At 43.5% G+C, this 19,381-nt stretch overlaps 1 long non-coding RNA gene across 1 annotated transcript; it reads right to left on the reverse strand.

The window, feature by feature from the left end:
* Positions 1–2,632: 2,632 nt before the first annotated feature.
* On the reverse strand, positions 2,633–19,311 carry LOC142061711 (uncharacterized). Its single transcript, XR_012662216.1, has 3 exons — positions 19,177–19,311; positions 10,164–10,385; positions 2,633–4,312 (listed from the first exon to the last, which is right to left on the reverse strand). It is a non-coding gene; the product is annotated as an uncharacterized LOC142061711 (long non-coding RNA).
* Between the last annotated feature and the right edge of the window lie 70 nt (positions 19,312–19,381).

Consider the following 19,381-nt stretch of genomic DNA (forward strand, 5'->3'; position numbering starts at 1 on the left):
TCCCCATGTCAGTGAGGGGATTTGCAGATGAGAACTTGGTGTAAATGGTCAGCAAAGAAACTTCACTGAAAAACCAGACAGTGGGATGGCAAAGGCTTGGTGTAAGAGGCTTTGGGTATTTTTCCCCCCTTGAAGTAAATAGGAGGCTGTTAGATTTCTACTGATTGCATTTTTTTGTGATAGATGCAGGAAATGCATTTAAAGGAGGGATTGCGTTGGGGGAGATTTGGGCATCTGGGCATGCCAGTAAAAGATGCTGCAGAAATTTAATCAGAGAGCGTTTGCTCATGAGGTTTCTGCGTTTCTCTTTATGGTCAGCAAAGCGAATGGAGTGCCAACCAGAGTGACTCCCCTATGTATTTCAAAGGTCTTTACTAAAGGCTTGGAAATGGGTAACAGATGAGGAAGCTCTGCCTGTAAACAGTCTTACTTAGAGATACAAGCATCGTGTGAGGTCCCTTACATGACGGTGGTGCCCACGTAGGTGAGATTTGCTCATAAATCCCACGGTTTTGGGAAGTGCATCAAGCAATAGGACTGAACGTGCTCCCAGTGGCCGAGGTTTTCTGGAGAGCACAGGACCTGCTCCACACGCACGTGCAGCACAGCATGCATGTCCGACAGCTGTGCAGGATGTCCTGACCCGTGGGAAGTGCTCATGGAGACAGTCCACCGAGACTTCGGCTACCGCACCTCTGGAAATCTTTAGCAAACAGAAAGGACTTAACAAGAGAAAAGCAGCAGACGCGTGGGAGCCTTGAGTCCATCTATAAAAGCTAGTGCTCTCAGGCACTCTGACACCCTCCCCACATCCATCCCCCAAATTTTCTAATTAGCTTTAATGAGCACAGAGAGCCAAAGGTGAGTGTCCTGGGAGGCTTATATGTGGCTTCTCACACCCCCACAGGTTTCTCTTTGTCTGGAAAGCTGACCAATTTACTCCAAGCTATGTGTAATGTTTGTGCACACAAGCTGGGAATGCTGCTCCTCACAACCCTACGAACGGCACATTTCCAGAATTTCCTCTCAGGTCCCTTTTATTTTTTGCCACAGATTCCCATCCCCCTGGTTTAGGTTTCTCTTCACCCACACCGTACCTGGCTCAAGGATGCGTAAAGGCTTACAGTAGCCAAGTGCTGCGGAAAGAAGACATTTGTGTCTTCAGAGCAACACCCCATGACTTGGTGCAGGTCTCAGCGTGCACAAGCCAGCTGTTGGGTTAGTTGTCTTTGCTCCCCGCTCCCGCATCCTGACCTCCCTGGTCACCAAGCTCCATGCCAGATGGGGCAATGCCGGTACTTCCAGGTATTTTCCTACACATCTTCACTCCTCCCTTAGCTCAGCAGATGTAGTTCTGTCGGTGCACATTCATAAATGCTGTGATTTATCTGAGGCATGGATTGGCACCTTTATGCACTTACTACATGTAGTAAACTTCAGGTCTGGTGTGTGCATACAGATGCATTTATGTAATTGAACATTTGGGGTAATTGCTCTAAGTGCTTAGCTTGACTTGTTAAGACTCCCATTCTGAAGATGAAATTCATTTACCTGAAGAGGCTCCATCTTCATAGCCCCCTTCATTCCTATCTGTCCCTTACGCAGCTTCGGGCATTCCCAGTCCTCCTTTCCTGCGCTGTGACCCCTTACATTAGAGACAGGCAGTGATTAGGACTGCTTCATCCTCAGAGCTGGATGCAGGGTCACAGGCAGTCTGCAGTAAGGCATGTCTGCCTGCACAATCCCACCGTTTCTAGCAGATATATAACCCAGCTGGAGCTTGGCATGGTGTCCCCTTCTCCCTCCCTCTGCCCCCACTCAATAACCAGCACAGGCTGAAGAATCCTGCAAGGTCTGGCTGTGCAATGCGGGTACCTGCATACGTGTATGAGCTAATCCCTCTGTGTTTGCAAAAGTTCCCGATCTGTGTGCTCATCGATGAATCTGCAAAGGAGACAACACGATGGTTTGAGCACAAAGCTGCAGAGACCTTGATGTTGTGAAAAGCAAGCCTCCAGCATGCGGGTTGTTACTTCACATTTCAACTATTTAGATAAGAACACGCCACCTACTCTATTTCTTTTCACAAAGCCTCGGGTTTAATCATTGATATGCCGAAAGGAGATATGCTTTCATTCTTGTGATAACTCTCTGCTGCTTGTGCTGAGGTGAAGGGTCCTGAAGCAACGAAGCTGTTGTAATCATTCACCAGCTCCTCTCAGCCTTCCTCAAGAGGCAGACTTTCAGGTGTCGATCACGCGCTGTCCTGGCCCACCTCACCCCGCAGCCTTTTGCTAACGGGGTGAATTTTTGTTTTTCCCAAATTGGATGGCTTTCCCAATTGTTTTCAACAGATGTAGAAATTATTCTCAAAAAAGTAACCAGTGGAATCCCGAGTGGAGCTACAGCTCTAAACCAGTGCTCTTCCTCAGCTCTGAGAAGGCATTAAGTTGTTGTGCTTTAAAGCCATGACATAATGAAGATTATTCAAAATAAATAGCACAGATGCTTTATGGGCTTTCTTCTCTTTCTGGGCTCTGCACTGCTGGACTTACAGCAACTCTTGCATTTATTTGGACAGGTGGAAAGAAAATGGTGGCAAACTCATTCATGCTCTTTTAATTCTCCAAAACAGCTTTAAATGAGATTTTATTGTTTACATAGGATATATATAAAACAGGCAATGATCCAACATAAAGTTTCGTGGTGCTGTCCTTCAGAAAATGTCTTTACTACATTTGTGGGTTTCCTGCTTGTGTGTAATACACATTCCAGACTCCTATGAGTAATACCAAATAGCCTTTATAGCACGCCACAGCATGGTGGCCCAATATGAAAGCAAATCTCCTTGGAATTCAGAGGTACCTGATCCTGCTTGGCACCATTTCTCTGTACCAGTAGGTGGCTTTTTCCACCCAGTAGTTTGTATCTCTTTCTTCAAAGTCACTACAAGTACAACGAATCTGTTCGTAAGTGCAACCATCAAACTGGTGGAAAAGAGAGAAGGAAGCTAAGAGATCATTCAGCAGACGAACCCTTAAATCCCCATATGTTTACAGTAAAATCTTTACCGATCCCTTGTCTGTCCTTCCAATGTTTTGTTTCAAGTTAGTTACAGCTAGCTTAGCTTACTTCTAGATTTTGAGTATATGCTCATATATATTTCTGTACAGCTATGGCACTTTGCAAAGTAGTGCCTGTGTCTAATTTTATGGTAGACACTTTTGTAGTTCATCAGAATAAACCAATGCGTAACACAGAAACAGGATGTGTGCTATTTAATGAAATGCATCGTCTCACCATGTTCTCAGAAGAGTAGATCCAGGTTTGCCTTTTCAGATATTTTACTCCAGTTTGTAACTTAAACTTTTAAACTACAGATCTTTACTCACACTTAAACACCGCAAATATCTGGCTAGTGATAGGATCTTTTTCAAGTAGTACTCAATGTCTCAAATTGTCTCCAAAAAGAAAAGCCCCAAGGGGCTTATTGACTGGAGTACAGAACAGCATGTGGGGAAGGATGAGGGTCACAAATCCACAGCTGTGTTAAAAAACAAAACAAAACAAAACAGAACACCCCCACCTCATAGTTTAAGTTTGGCCATTTGAGTAGCAAGTATTTTACTGAAAGCACAACACAGCTGTGTTGGGCAGAGACGGACTGAGAGATATTAAAAGTTTGGCAGATGAGCTCAGGACTTGCATTTTTCATTCATTTCAGACATTTTTTTCCTTTCACATATTTAACTCTTGTTTTCTATTATGAAAATGGACATATATTCACTGGAGTGAAACCACGGAGTTCTCTCCTGACAAGTACCCTTCAGTGGTATGAAAAGCTGCATCAACAGCTCTTTCAGGCAGAACACAGTGACACACACGGGATTCACATGCACATTTGCAGGGGCTAATCCTGCAACCAGTCCTACACACATCAGGTAAGATTTCAAAGAGGAAAGGTCCTACACACATCAGGTAAGATTTCAAAGAGGAAAGCCAGCTGCTGATGAAAAGGCTGGAGAAAGCTCCTGCTTTAGAGATCAGCAGAGCCGTTTGGGCTTGAGTACCTGTGTAAAAGCTGGTTCCCACGTTCACATAACCAGCGAAGACGGACCCAGGCTGGCAAAAGGCTGAGAAAACCCACTCAGAGCTGCTGTGCATTGATGCAGCGCTACTCACTCGTGGTCACCATGTGCCGATTTGCACCATTTCAATCCAAGCCTCTGTCCTGATTGTAGCAGCCAGATTTTTACCCCAACTGGTTTCCAGTACACAGCTTTCCCAGAGGCCCTGGACTGAGAGCAGGTTTCTGAGGGAAGAGGAGGATAATAGTTAAATTTATTGGAGCAAACTGACATTCAGTAGAACAGGGTAGTAATATAGCTGAATAAAGAAAGCAATCAGGAATATGTGATGGTTCTTTCATTCTACAAGTACCTGTCAAACAGCCTTTATATAGTGTAATCATCCATGGTATAATCCCCTCAGACCCAAGTGAGCTCTGCCTTAGCAGCCAACTAAAAGCCATGTTATCACATTAGCCTGGTGTTGATTCAAAGTCAATATACTCTGCTCCCAGGTGGCTTTTCCACTGGGGCTTGGTGCTACACGCACCATGCAGGCACACACAGCTTTTGGTGGGCAAAGAGCACAGGCAAGAGCCGTCTGCGGTATCTTGGTGCTTGCCACGCCAACGTACACAGCCCTGCCTGCAGTAAACTACGCAGGTGCATGTCTAGGCTCATCTTTAAATTACAATAATCCTAACCAAAAAAATTAAACAATTTTTTGAGTTCTTTCACCATAATCTGTGCCTTTGCTTTGGCCCGGCACAGTTTAAAGCACCTGCACGACATGAATGTAAAGCCCTCCCAGTATTTCACTCCTACTGAGTGCTGCAGCATGTGGCTTCACCAGCTGAAAGGTAGTGGATAACTGGCAAAGCTCAGGACAACCTCTGATCTCTTGGCTGCCCCTCAAGCTGTGTTATCTCTGCAAACATGTGCTTCCTTTAATCCCTACATAATCTTTTCCCAGACAAAGTAATTAAAAAATCGTTCCATGACTTTTCCCTGGCTTCTTTTTGCTAAACATTTTGCAGCCTCCCCCCTCGTGCCCACAGTCCATAGATTTTGTCCTGTGATTTTTTTTTAAAAATCAAACTTTGTACTCCTCAGTCAGCTCTGCTCTCTAAACAGAACTCTTTTTCAGGTGAAACGGTCTCTTCTCCCCCATCCACCTCGTAGAGCTTTATTCACGCAACTGAAGAGTCCTTGTGGAAGCAAACTCTGGTCCCAGCCCTGCACGGTTTTTAAACATTTCCCTCTATGAATTTCTGTCATCTGCTTTTAACTCACCGTGCCCACAAGCCGAACCAGAGAGCTACGGCACATGAGCAACGTGAGGTGCGGTCTCCATGCCAGGGTTGTCCCCTGACCTACTGCAGGCCTGGGTGTGCAAAGGGATTTTGGCACGATGGCTGTCAGTCAGGGCAAGCTATGGCAGAGGAGGCATCAACCAGATGGGGATATCAAAGTGACAGCCTGGGGCTGCTGTGGGAGGCAGCTGGACACCTCTCCCAGCCTCGTCTAGCCGCCAGGGCTGGGCCACCTCCTGCCCACGAAGTACCTGCCTTCCTCCCACCCTGGGAGATACCCACTACAGAGGCTGTGGCTCTTGGTCATGGGAAGATTTTATATGCTTTCCATAGGGTTGGTATTTCTGTTAGATAGTCCTCTTGAAACCTTCCCTTAATTGTTCATGGTGAGGAAACACCAGTGGATTCAATGTAATAATATTTTTCAACATTGGTGCCAAGGTTCCTGCATCTGAAAGGCTACATAGAAATTATTCACGAATGCAGGTACTCATTGATAATAGCTTTTCTGGCACTTTTCGTCAGTTGATCTACAAAGGAAATCATCGTCCTTTTTTCCCTGTTATTGGTAAAGAAGCACAGGGAGGAGAAAGGACTTTATAAGGTTTATGCCTGCTAACACAATAATGGCTTGCAGAGGTGTTAAAGACTTCTGGCTCCCCTTGACTTTATTTGGAGTTAAGAGAGCCCTCGAGGCCCATTAGGCAACTATCAACCTTGACCTAAATAATTTCTTTACACTTCAATCTATTTATTGTCTTTACAGAGAGTACTTCAACACAAAGAAAGGAAGCTGCATCCTAATTCTATTAGCAGTAGTCTCACAGGCTTCTCAAAACTCATTTCAAACATTTTATGACCTTACCAAGATTCAGACATGTTCAACTTTCAGCACTGAGTTCAACCCCCGTGACTCCAAAGGGATGTGTGAGCACAATGCATAACGTCCTTGCAGAATCACAGCACTGGGCAGCAACTTCACCAGAAATCAAACATTTCATAGTAAGGTATTACGAAGTGGTATTTTTTTCTAACTACGCATTCGGGAGCATAGTGTGGCTGCTTTCATTCGGAGATCACTTCATACTGAAAACCTGTGCAGACTGCCTTGTAAGAAATAACCCTTAAAGTAAAAGGTGACATTTTCTGAGGTTTTTTTATGTGCTGCCCAGGTTCATGCATACAGGCTTCCTCCATCTCTGCTTGAAAAGAATACTTATATGAGAAACTGTATGTGGCCATACAAGCAGCTGAAACCACAAGGCTATAAATGACTATTTATTCAAACTTTTTAAACTTCAATTTTTAAACCATTTAAGCCAAAACATATAAATCAAGCCAGATTTGTTGAACACATGGCTATGTTCATAAAGTTCATAAGTTCATAAAGTTCATTCAGTTCATAAAACTTAGCTAGTCTTAGACAGAATCTGATCTCAATTTCAGATTTGTGATTTACGCTGGCTTCAGGTTTTCTGGCAAGTATTTTGCATGCCCTAATAAACGCAAATGCATTTTTGCTTTCACGGTGTCAGAGTCTTCTGTGCACCAACGCACTCTGCAACCTCTTTCCCCTGCTCTGAGAGTTTGGTGCCTGTGCTCAGGACCAGCTCTGTAACCTGGGACAAGACTGCAGGGAAAAGAGCTGCAAGAAGTCTCCTCCAGGCTGCGCTATGCCTGGCCTTGTGCCTGATCCTACCCTGCCTACTTGACCTGCCTTCCTGGCTTGAGTGTGGCCCTACTTCTTTGCTGTGGCTTTGCTCAGCCATCCTTGGGCTGCAGCGGATCCCAGCTGCCCTCACCGGGGCTGGCCTGCTCAGCATGATCAGGTGCTGCAAGACTGCGTTTCCAACAGACACTGAGCTTGTATTAAGAGAGCCTGACATATGGCTTTTCCAAGCACTTGTTTCAAAAAATCAAACTAGCTTGTTAAGTTACATAAAAAACTGTAACTTAAAAACCTTGCTGGTGAATGTCATTTAGTTAAACAATAGGATCCACCACTTGGGTGAAGCACTATTTGCCAGGATTTCACTGAACGCAATATGCAATAGCAGCATGATAAACAGTCTCTTGCAGCATCTAGATGCCATTTCTTTCTGGGTACAGAAGTCCTGGTCTCATTTTAGTGAGGGTTTTGTTGGAGGGCAGTGATTTTATTGAGCTAAGAAAGTGTTCTGATTAAATGTGCACCTGAAATAGGGCTGTTATTAATTGCTATACTGTGTTTGTCTTGTTCTCTCCATTATTCTTTGGACACAACACAGAGCAAGCTGCTACTAGCATGAACACCAAATCTGGTGGACTCAGAGGCTGGAAATTTCTCTAGGACAGAAGGGTGAGCTCTGTTTACATGCTGGATAATATGCAGAGACCTGCGATTCTATCTACGATGCTTTTATACTTCAGTTAGGCTCTGTTTATGATTTGGTTGTGGCAACGATATTTTATAATTATTTTCATACTCATCCAAGGACATATGATATGTCCTCAAGCAACTGCGTCACTCTGACTTTGTGTCTCCAGTTTCTTAATGAAGTCCAAGTTCACTAGAAAATATGAGGAATGGTCCTGTCCTAGGTAGGACTTACAAGCCATATCCCACAAAGAAACAACTCTGCTAAGGAAGTGATTCTGTCTGCATTTTTTTTTTACAGAACAAATTATATTTTGCCTTTGTTACTGCATTGTCAGGACTCTGCCAGTGCTTTTTTTCAGATGGCACTTAAAGGGTGATAAAAATATGGTGAAATATAGTAATATGGCCCTGGTACTACCACATGACCAGAAGTGTGAGCACTCCACCAGTGCCGGCAGGATTAAAGAGTAGGGCAGAAGCAGTTGTACAGTTTGCGGCTGCAGAAGCGCTGCCAGACATACTATGTACACAAAATCAAAGAGAGTTTTAAGAGCTCCCCTGACTGCACACATGGGTTAAGGATCCACCAAACAAATGCAGGGGAGAAAGCAGACAGAGCTAATGATAACACGGCATATTAAAAAAGTTGTACACGCATAAGTATACCTCTATATCTAGATATACAGAGATGGCAGCAGGACAGTCATAAGGCAAAACCACATTACAGGAAGTGAGCATTTTCAGCGTACAAGAAATAAGGAGAAAACCATCTGATCAGCTAGAAAAACTGCAAAATTTCAGATGAGGTGAGTGTGACAACTCCAACCCCTTCATGAATAGTGTTTTGTCTTCCTTTGTTGTCTGGCTGAGCTGGTTTTGAAAGCCCCTTCATCAGCAGTATGTAGTTTCTAGCACAATAAAGGTGCAACAATCCTTAGAACACTCAGGCTCTTAACTGATGAACCTATACTGCAAGTTCCTCCAGTCCTGTTTGGTTATAAACAAATTTTCTTGCTAAAATACAGTGATCAAAAAGATATGCAGTCTCCCACTACTGCCAAAATTAATAACTTCTTCAAAAAAATGCTTCCCTTACTATACATCATATTTTATTGCTTACATTTCAGCAGCCACAGCAGATCACAAGGGTAGTATTAGAAGTACAGGCAAACAGAGAGTTCCTGCGTCCTAAAGTTATGCTTTAAGCATGGTTGCACCACAGCTCTGTGAATCAGCAGTTTTTTGTTCTTGGCCAACTTCTACCATTTATATATCCTGAGTCCAAATCTACAGCTGCTTAACTTTTGTTGCATTGACTAATCTCACTGAACTCCAAGGGCAGGATTTGGGGGGCCTCCAATACAAGTGTTGCAACTGCCAATACCTGTTGATTCAGATCACCTAACAAAGTGCCTCTGCTTTTCAGCCAAAGCAGCTAAGTTCCGTCAAATACTGATCTCCTATATCCCAATCACCAAACTGCAAGTCATACACTGTCTTGCTAGATCTCTTTCTAGCTCCTCTGTGTTTTATAGCCAACAGTCTAAATTCAGGAGGAGAGATGGAAGATGCAATGCCCTGCATTATGCCATAACCTAATAATCTAAGTCTTCTGAGTCATGAGTGGGTTGCATCTCATCAGGCCAGTGTGAAACTGAATTTAGATTTCCCACTCCCCAGCTGACTACATTTATTAAGCTGTCATGGGAAGGATAAGCTCTAGTGCTTTTCCTCTCTCATCTTTTTCACAGAAGCCTGTGGTTTCTCTGTGAACAGTGCTGAACTCACCACTTTGAGGCTCCGAGCATATGTAGCAGAGTGGGCTTCTCCAGGGATTCAGGTGGTATCTGATCACATCTTTGCTGTGTTCCTGAACCATGGCAGGATTCAGCTGAGAACCTGGCCCTACCTGTCACTGCTGCCTGTGTGGTCATGGGCACTGCAGTTTAGTGACCTGGGCAACTGCCAGGACAAATGAGTAGGCAGTAGGAATTTTTACATACCTCTAGAGTCAGGCAGCTGCCACAGCAGGAGATTTATAGGTAGCTTTCTTGAACTTGGCCAAATGAATCCACTTAAGTACCATGTCTGGTGCTCAAAGTAAGTATTGTAGAACCTATCCATCGTGACAATGTACTTATTTAAGGACTTGGATGTCTGAGAGTAAGTCACATAACCTCATGCATTTTAACTCACCCACACCAAAAAATGTAATTATTTACCTCATAATGATATTTTAAGGGTTAATTTACATTTGAGGAAATATCACAGACATCCACATAATTCTGAGCACTTTCCGCGTAATTAAGAAAAGCAGCAATGTTCATGCTACCCTGAGAGTGAGAGCCTGCAGAACTACTGGTTACATTCAAAATACTTGTCATACAGGTTCTGAATTGCCTTGGGATGCACGGGTTGCATTACCTGGGAAAGGGTGCAGCATAAGGCAAGCAAGTTGTTCTGAGTATCATCATGTGTGTTGAGCACCCTGGCCTTTCCCTGAGACCCTCCCCAAGACTGGGAGCACGTAACATCCAGAAGACGGAAGACTGAGGGAGGTGGCTCACTGGCATTTTCAGCAGAAAATTCTCATGAAGAACCTTCAGGAGAAGGCTTTTGGTGATGTTGTGGATGTTCTCAATTCATCTGCAACAAAAAGGACCACAGTGAGAATTAATTAATATTGATGATCACATTTTAAAAAGGGCTTAGAAAAGTCCTTACCAGGCAACAGCTCTGACCACTAGGCATTTACATCCAAAGTGGGCATCCTATCCTGTAAAAAACTGAGATCTACCAATTATTTATAAAAATACTCGTAACTGACTACCATCAGTAGATTCTGTATCACATATAATTCAAGGCATCTCACTTTTAGTCCTGCCTGAGGTGTGGGATGGAGTTTCAGAGCCATCCTCGCATTTGGTTTGTTATCAGCTAACTCGAAACAGCTCTCTCATCAGCTTGTAGACTTCCTGGTCTGTCAAGGTATCTGCCTTTTCCACTGAATTGCAGAGGAAGCATAAGGGCTTAATTTTGGCCTCTAGATTTTTGAAGGTTAGCAGTCAAAATTAAAATACTGCAGTGCTTAACATGCTCACACACATTTTTTACTGGCTGCAGATCAGATCTTTGTTCTTATACGGATGACCTCATTTGTAATAACAGCTATGGTTACAAATAGAGCTCCTGAGGCCCAAGAGAATTCATAATTAGAATGAATTATGAACACATTCCCCCAAATTGTGGCTTCTTTTCCAGCTCTGAATGGAAAATGAACAAATGTCAGAAAGAACCCTAGGGAAGCTCCTACTCTAATGATGCGTAACCTGACACACCCTTGAAAGTGAATCAGTTCCATTTCATAATCTTGGCAATTTGGGATTTTCCAAGAAAAAAGCCCAGAACTGATCAAAGCATGTATCTGTGCGTGCTAAGGCAAATTCCCATCTGCTGTATATCTTATGCTTCACATCCTGATTCTCTTAACATATCAGATTGCTCTTTCCTAGTGATTTATTTGGCAGGTACATGCCTTGCCCAGTTTCCTGCACATGAACTTTTGAGCCTGATGGTAGGAATGAACATGCTACCTTTCTCCTCCCTTTCATGTCCTAGAATGCCATGTGGTAAACTCTGCTCCTGCCATTCAGGTTGATTCCCATCATTACTTTCCCATTAGTGTAGTGTAGGTGCATTCCTTTAATTAGTTTGAGTAATCAGAATGGGTCTAGCCTCTTGAAAAGGCATTTTTTTTCTTTTTTTTCTGTGAAGCTGTAACTCCTAGGACATGATCACCTTGTCCCTGACAGGAGTCCTGGCCACCCCTAACTCTGCAATGCCCTATGGAGAGGCTTGTTTTCATGCGCAGACTGGGGATATTTCTCTGAACTGGCCCATCAGCGAGTGGCTTCTGCAGCTGGGGAACTGGGAGCTGGGATCCCTGCTGCTCTCGGCATGCTTCAACAAGAAGCTTCCAGCTGCCAAGAGTTCTCAGCAGTTGCTTGCCCCTGCAGCACTGTCAGCCTGCAGACACCGATGTAGCTCCCACTCTTGCACAAAAAATTCGATCCAATATGCAATAATTGCAGTTGATGCAAGTCAGCATAAAAGAACTGATTCCTTTCTTAAAGGACAAATACCTTTAAGGGATCTGCAGAAATTACAGTGATAAAAAGGCTGCAAGTACTGTATAACCATAAAAGTTCAGATGATGTGTGGAAGCAGGAACCATCTAATTCTGAGCCCTAGGCTGATGAAGAGCTATGCACAAGTTTTGGGTTTTTTTAATTCTATCCCTCCTCTGCTATCTCGCTAGAAATAAAATATAGCTACACAATAATGCAGTGATGGTACCCAAACAGGTGCATGCACTAGGTTAGGACTTTGCCTCTTCCATAGGCAAATGGTGTGGATAATAAAAGAGAGGATGGGAATGAAGGCAGTGTCAGCCTTTCTAAAAACAGGCAGTTCTAAAATTTAATCCCTGGTAGCCAGAGTGAAGAAACACCTTCCAGAGACGAGAGTTTCACACCCACAACTAGGTATTATGAAAAAGCAGGAATCTAAACCGCCTCCTCTTTTTTGGATTTCTTGTTTCTGAAAAAAAGAGCAAACCCCACCCACCCACAAAGCAACCAACCTCTCCTCTGCCTTTGCAAATTTAATTGTTTTCAATTCAAAAACCTGGGATGAAGACGCAAAAAGACAAAGGGTTTGTTATTGCTTTAGGATTTGCTAGTCTCTTTGAGACACCACAGGGGAAGAAAAAAAAAATCTAAATTTTCTCACCATACAGACAGCAGGTTACAAACTTAAAATTACAGGAATGTGGGAAAATAGAAGAAATGGAGGTGTAATGAAACTGTTACCAAATCTGTGTCTCCTTCCCAGTTGAAAAATGAAGGGGGTGGAACTTACACATTCCACTCCCTCATAGAGCTGTTCTGAGGAGTTGCCAATTAATGATTGTAAGATACTCTCATGCTCTAACTGAGGACATATAATAATTTAAAGATAACATGAAAACCAGAATAATCTAATTTTTAACATGATAGAAACACTCCTTAAATAACGTCACCTTCACAGAATAATGTTTGAAATGGCATGTGACATGGTTAAACACATGGGTGTAAGTTCACAGAAGAATTAAAAGACTCTAACAACTGCATTCCTACAATGACTCGACACAGGAGACCCTATCACCGCAGTCTCTTTTCTTACCTATTTTCAACTTTTTAATTCTTGTTTGTTATAACAAATCACAACATTGTACACCTTGTATCTGCATACAGTTCCCTAGTCACTAAAATTCTGTACCTTTCCAAGATTATGTGCCATGTGGAGAAAAAAAGAAAAAACCACCCAAGCAGCTGGGCAGGTTCAGTAACGATGGGCGTACTTAGCCCTCATCTCAATGAGGCAGCAGTATAATAAGAAGTACGTCTTGTGACATGAGAACATGTGCTGCTGTGCCACCCTGTGCTAAAATAGGGACACACCAAAGCCACCTGATTCCATTCCCTGGAAAATACAGGCCTGTAACGCTGAAGCAAAAAATCTGCCGCTTAAACAAAGCCTGTACTTTCTGCTTTGTTGCTGATGGTGCTGTTGCTAAGTTAATGTATTTGGGACTTCATGTTTCAGTTTATCTGGCCTGCCAATGGATCAGATTTCTGAGGTACCCAGTGACCTTCCCCTACTGTATCCAAATGCCACAGCAATTTAACAGTGTGTGAACAAGGATACCTGCCTAAAGAATTTAACAAATTTACAAAAGTAAATAATATAAGGAAAGTGTTGTAAAAGTGAACAAAAAATAAAAAGGCAGTCTTACATATGGAACTTCAAGCATTATCCTGCAGAAATAAATGCATAACCAGGCTAAACTGATATCGGTGGTTACAGCAAGTCACTGAACTCATTATTCTATTGCAGTTGGTAAAGTTTTTAGCATAGCAATCAGAATATCAACAAAAAGAGACACGGACCAAGCTTTATTCTTTCCAAACTACTAAACTTTTTTTTTACCCATGGAGAATAACATAGTTGTTAGACCTTATCTAAGAGAAGTGCTGCACTGGTTCATTAAATAGATTTTGACTAAAGATAGCTAAACTCTTAAGTTCTATTGAAAAGGCTATCACTGGACTTCATGAGCGGTAACTTGTAAAAGAGAAGCTATATTTTAATACCTTAAATTGCTTACTAAGAAAATACTGTGCAGAACTCAGCAATGACCAAGTATACAGCATAAGCAAGCTGAAAACCCTTCAGTATCTGCTTTCCAAGGGTGGTAGTTCTCTTACACAATTGATGTAATGGGAATCACTTGCCCAGTGCTCCATCACTGAGCTATTGCAATAGCTCATACTCAAGAACAAATTAAAGCACTCTCTGGTTTTTGTTTGTTTGTTTTTTGTTTTTTCTTACAGTAATATGTATTAATTGGAAATAAAATACATTTCCTTATTTTTGTGATCAATGGAGCAGAGTCTGGCTGGAGGCCTGTCACTAGTGGTGTTCCCCAGGGGTCTGTGCTGGGTCCAGTCCTGTTCAACATAGTCATCAATGACCTGGATGATGGGATGGAGTGTAAACTCAGCAAGTTCGCTGATGACACCAAGCTGGGAGGAGCGGCTGATACACCAGGAGGCTGTGCTGTCATCCAGTGAGACCTGGACAGGCTGGAGAGCTGGGCCGAGGGGAACCTCATGAAATTCAACAAGAGTAAGTGCAAAGTCCTGCACCTGGGGAGGAACAACCCCAGGCACCAGTACAGGCTGGGGGCTGAACTACTGGAAAGCGGCTCTGTTGAGAAGGACCTGGGAGTGCTGGTGGACAGGAAGGTGACCATGAGCCAGTGATGTGCCCTTGTGGCCAAGAAGGCCAATGGTATCCTGGGGTGCATTAAAAGGAGAGTGGCCAGCAGGGCGAGGGAGGTTATCCTCCCCCTCTGCTCCACCCTAGTGAGACCACTTTTGGAGTACCATGTCCAGTTCTGGGCCCCCCGGTTTAAGAAGGATGTGGAACTGCTTGAGCAAGTCCAGCAGAGAGCTACCAAGATGATCAGGGGACTGGAGCACCTCCCTTATGAGGAAAGGCTGAGAGACTTGGGTTTGTTCAGCCTGGAGAAGAGAAGACTGAGGGGGGATCTCATCAATACCTATAAATATCTAAAGGGTGGGTGTCAGGATGATGGGACTAGGCTCTTTTCAGTGGTGCCCAATGACAGGCCAAGGGGCGATGGGCACAAGTTGGAACACAGCAAGTTCCACCTCAACATGAGAAAAAACCCCTTCCCTGTGCGGGTGCCAGAAGCAGTGGCACAGGCTGCCCAGGGAGGCTGTGGAGCCCCTTCCCTGGAGACATTCAAAACCCACCTGGATGCAGTCCTGTGCCCCTGCTCTGGGTGTGCCTGCTCAAGCAGGGGGTTGGACAAGGTGATCTCGAGAGGTCCCTTCCAACCCCTACTGTTCTGTGATTCTCCCATGTATTTTTCAAGACTAAATCTTATGATAAATACACTCTTGCCTTCTCAAATCTGGGTACTCAACTCACAAATTTCTTAAAAAAAAAAAAAAAAAAATCTGGTATGATTAGCACATTTTATTAATTTGCATTCAAAATTATCTAAAATGAAGCTTTCCTCTGATTTTAGGTACTTTAACATCATTAATGATATAACAAAACCATAGCAGCATTAGAATTATTATTTCAACAGGAAACTAGCCATTCAGACCTCTACAGATACTGCTTTCTATCCTCCATCATGCTGGGAGTTAATTTTAATTCTCTTCACAAAATGCTATCAAACAGATGTCTTTTGTACAAAAAGATGACCAGATTCAAGCTATTTCAGATGATGACAGAGAACAAGTCCCATAATCCTGAAGAATGTCCTGCCACCTGCTCCTTTAGCTGTATTAGGAGAAAAAAACAACTGGCTGCCGATGACTCAGATAAACTGGTCTCCAATTGTTTAAAGCTTTACAAGGCAGAACCAATACCTTAAACACACTCAGTAACCACTGGTTATCCAAATGGATGCCAAGCAAGATGTTTTGCTTCAAAAAAAGGTTCTGCTCCTGTCACTTGGGCAGGGTGGTCACAGCAGCAGGTCTAAGCACGATGTATTCTGCACCTCATTTGCCATCGACTTCCACAGCTGTCATGTCAAATACAGCCTGTGGGAACGTGGCCGCAAATCTGGGTACTGGGCATGCCTGTAAATGCGTGTGTTACAGGTGTCATGCTCAGAGGGCACTTGTGTGGGATGCTGAAATGCATTCAGAACAGCTTTGGGGCCATCTATTGCAGGTAGTACAAAGAAACACATTTTCTGGAAAAGTTCAGTTACAGGGTGCGCTCCCGACTCCTCTTGCAGTGCCCACTGCAATCGTTACTTACTTGAAACGCACAAAGGTAATTTAAAAGCTTCTTCAGTATTAACGTCATGCAACTTTCACTCTAACAGTTCAAAGCCAAAGTAAACAAGTTTCAACCACAGACACAAATACTTTCTGCTTTTTTAAGTTACCAAGCACATACCATAAAGACAAGCCTCACTTTATCCTTTGTAATCACTGTGATTTTTTTCCCCCTGTACAGTTATTCAGATCTCATTCCAGAATCCATCAAGTTAATTAACAGATTTCAGTTTGTTCTGTGTTTAAGGGGAGGTTGTTTGTGGCTTGACTCTGGGAAAACGCACAAAAGAAGGCAGCAGCTTGTTTTTCAGCTCCTGTCTTTGCATTTTCTGCTCAAGAGCCAGGGAAGCAGGTAAATTAGGCAGCACATGTATCTTGCAGGCTTAGCAAAAGACATTTCTCTGAAGGCAGAGAAACGATAGCACACCTTCCATTCTTAAGACAGAGAAATGGATCATGTACCATTTCACAGATTTTTCATGTTTCTCTGCCAAGCTGCTGATCTGAAATCTTACTTATATTTCACTCATCCCTCTTTCAGCAGTAGTGGCTCCTCCATCGATAATTGTTTATATTATGATAATGCTTCAGGTGAGGTTAAGACTGTACCATGCAAACATATCCAACATAAAAATATTTATAATGTACCATATAGGAAATCTATCAGGATTCATTTGGTGCATTGTTACCTGAGCACCGTGGATAATAATCCTACAAGAAATATTTCACAACGTGAACATCAATTATGTAAAACTGCCTCAAGGCCAAGAGAATCAGAATGCGCCAAATGAATTTTCTTGTAAGGAAGTATTCTGTCAGAAATTTAAATGAAAACACAGAGAAATTTTTCCAAGTAATCCCAAGAGTGTAAATTTAGGAAGCAAAAGGCCAAAACTTTAGACATTGTTTAAGTAAGCATCTTCTGCAGCCAAAAGCTTAATTCAGATCAGCTTTTTTTATGGTGCATATGTATTTCAAGGCAAAAAAAATTATTCTAAAACTTATGGTTATTAACAAAATGTCTGCTTCTGTCATTTAAAATTTAAACCCTGATGGTCCCATGAGATTAACCTGACACTGTGTGTACCATGGACCATCAGATTTCAATCCGCATTCATCCAGTAAAATAAAGCCTAACTTCTGCTCAGCTAAAGAATAATTTTCAGAAATACACCTAATCTTCAACAGAAGACATAAAACGATGGAAAATACTCAGCTTCTCTTGGGAATGTGTTCTGGTGGTTAACCATGTAAAAATGAGTGTCATATTTCCTATTTGAATTTGTCTGGCTTTTGCCTCTGGCCGTTACTTCTTATTACGCCTTTCTTCAATAGATTAAAGAGCGCTTTAATATCCTGTATTTTCCCCCAGGAATATTCCTATACACTACAATCAGCTCACCTCTCAGTCCTCTCTCAGATAACTTTTAACAGCCTGAGCTCTTAAATGCATTTTGTCCAACAATCAGAACCTTTTGCTTCACTCTTTTGCTCTCTCTTATTTTCCAACATGCTTCTTAAAATCTGAAAACCAGAACTGTATGCACTGTCCTGCGGATGGCATTGTTGAGGCCAAATGAGAGAGGTAAAACAAACATTTTTTTCTTCCTCTGTTTATACATTGATTAATCCTTTTCTGCCATAGCAGCATACAGGAGAGCCCTTATCTGGTTGCTTACTTACTCTGGCCCTTAAATCCTTCTCAAAGTCATTACCTACCCAGGCCATAGTCTTCTAGTCTCCAGTTACAGCCTCCACACTTGGTTCTTAAGATAGACAACTTTATGGCTGGTTGGGTTAAAATTCACTAAGTTTGAATGGGCTGCTTCTGCCAGCCATTCTGATCAGTGCCCCGGCCTCATCATTATTTATGACACCATTAATCCTGGAGCTGAATTTTTGCAGCAGCAGGTTTAGATCTGCTTCCAGATCATTGCCAAAGATATAGTACAACATAGAACCTACTACTAGAACCTCTTTAGACAGCATCTCTTTCAACTAAGTTCTCCTACAGACTTCCTATGGGAATTCAGCAGCAAATTCCATTTGCATGGTTTGTTGGCACTGCATGCACCCAGCGTTGATGGGAACATCATGCAGCACTAAGTCTGAGTCAAGTACCTCCTCAGCACAGTATTAATAGCTATTTTTACTAAAACACTGTGTAGACTTGTATTATATCCCTTCAACTTTTATTATTTGAATTCCACATCAACATCCATCCAACATCCAACTCAGCCACGTTGGCCACCTTCAAGAGTCGGCTGGACAGGGTGCTGGGCCATCTTGTTTAGACTCTGCTCTTCCTAGAAAGGTTGGACTAGATGATCCTTGAGGTCCCTTCCAACCTGTGATTCTGTGTGTGATTCAAATTTTCTGTTTTGGTTAGGATAGCTATTAAGCTAACTAGTCATTCAGGTCATATTGCTCATTCTTTTCAAGATGGCACAAAGCAGCACATTTATTGCTTGTTTAACCTCCTAATTTTAAGGCAAGATATAAATACACTGGAGTATTAGCAAGCCATAGATCAGCATCAGCTGCATAGGCAGACGCATCAGAGAGCACCGGGGACCAAAGCTTGCATTTCTCACAGCATTTCCAGGATGGAAACCCCAGCAACTGCAGACTTCCAGTGTACCTGAGAGCAAATTTTCTGCTCCTGCTGAACGTTAAGCCATACACACCCACCTAGGAGGAGGTGTGAAACCTCCTCCCGACTACAGAGAGATGGGGTGAGGCACAACCCCCTTCCTCACGCCCAGCAGAAACCTCCCCTGCTCTGCATCCCTGCGGGTAAACCACCGCCGCCATCGCCCAACCGGCCCGACCGCCGCAGCTATAACCTCTCACAGTCCCTGCTCTCCTCTCTTGTTTACAACACCAGGTTTAGGCTTCTGGGGCCGACCCGGGCGGCGGCAGAGGAGGAGGCTGAGGAGGACGACCGCAGGCCTCCTCAGGCGCCGATGCCTGGCACGGCGGCTGAGGCGAGGACGCCAGCAGCTCACCCTAAGTCAGAGGGAAGGGCAGCTAGCCCGCCGGGAACCCGTCCTGCCGGTGACCGGGCTGCGGCCGCCGGGAAGGAGCCGCTGAGGAAACGGTGGGCCGCCGGCCCCTTTCAGCCGCCTCCGCGCCTCCCGCTCGAGGCCGAGGCACGCCACCGACCGCCCCGCGCCATGCCAAGCCCCGACTTGCCAGCGGGGGCGGGATGGG

The sequence above is a fragment of the Phalacrocorax aristotelis genome, chromosome 9 (genome assembly GCF_949628215.1).
Source record: "Phalacrocorax aristotelis chromosome 9, bGulAri2.1, whole genome shotgun sequence".
Classification (NCBI taxonomy): Eukaryota; Metazoa; Chordata; class Aves; order Suliformes; family Phalacrocoracidae; genus Phalacrocorax; species Phalacrocorax aristotelis.